The 823-nt window shown below is 27.2% G+C and overlaps 1 protein-coding gene across 1 annotated transcript in view; it reads left to right on the top strand.

Moving 5' to 3' along the window:
• GABA-B-R3 (gamma-aminobutyric acid type B receptor subunit 3) overlaps positions 1-823 on the top strand; it is a gene marked incomplete at its 5' end in the record, with an annotated part of 146,324 nt that overhangs the window by 89,740 nt on the left and 55,761 nt on the right.

Raw genomic sequence — 823 nt, forward strand, 5'->3', positions numbered from 1 at the left:
ATCAGTGGGTAGATTCTCCACATGTTTTTATCATGTCACTATGTCACCTACAGCAAATTTACTTGTTGTATATATTTGTATACAGTTGTAAATATCAATAAATAAATTATTAAAAAAAAATTCATTTTAAACTTTTTGTATTCCATAAACCTATAAAAGATTTGGAATACAAAAGAGCTAGCGATTTCCCCGAAGTATTAAGAGATAATGCTCAAAATAGATTATGAGCATAAAATCCAGTATTGTAGGATGTCATTCGAAAACTTTAATAATGTAGATAGAAATCTAGTTAAAGCGTGATAGTGAAAAAATATTTATTTTTTAAACTGAAATTTCTCAAGGTGATAATTAGGAAAGAAATATTAGAAACAAATATTTCTTATTTTAGGCGAAATCAACGATTTTTGTTAATAGATTAAAGGCTAATTTCTAACTTTAAAACTTTTCATAAATCAAAATCATTTATCAATTTATTAAATCACTCATGTCAATGCAATTGAAAACCCAGTTTTAATAGTGTTTTTGAGATATCTAATCAAAGCTTTGAAACATTGCATGGTAACAGGGCCGTATAAAAATTATTTAAGAACAAATCGAGCTTGGAAAAATCCTCGGGTGACCATTTCGTGTCTTTTTAAGCCCTTTTAGGGGAAAAGTGTTTTTACATATTTGCGATTACCTTGAAAAGTATAATTTTTGTGTGTGAAATCTTAACAGTGGAAAATTATAACTTACGAAAATCACTATTTGAACTCCAAAACAAGTACATACATCAAGTTCTGATTTTTTTTTTTTCAAAACCCCTTCAAAATTTTAATGGCGT

This window comes from Halyomorpha halys, unplaced genomic scaffold (assembly GCF_000696795.3).
Source record: "Halyomorpha halys isolate HHAL.00 unplaced genomic scaffold, Hhal_1.1 Scaffold585.1, whole genome shotgun sequence".
NCBI classification, from domain to species: domain Eukaryota; kingdom Metazoa; phylum Arthropoda; class Insecta; order Hemiptera; family Pentatomidae; genus Halyomorpha; species Halyomorpha halys.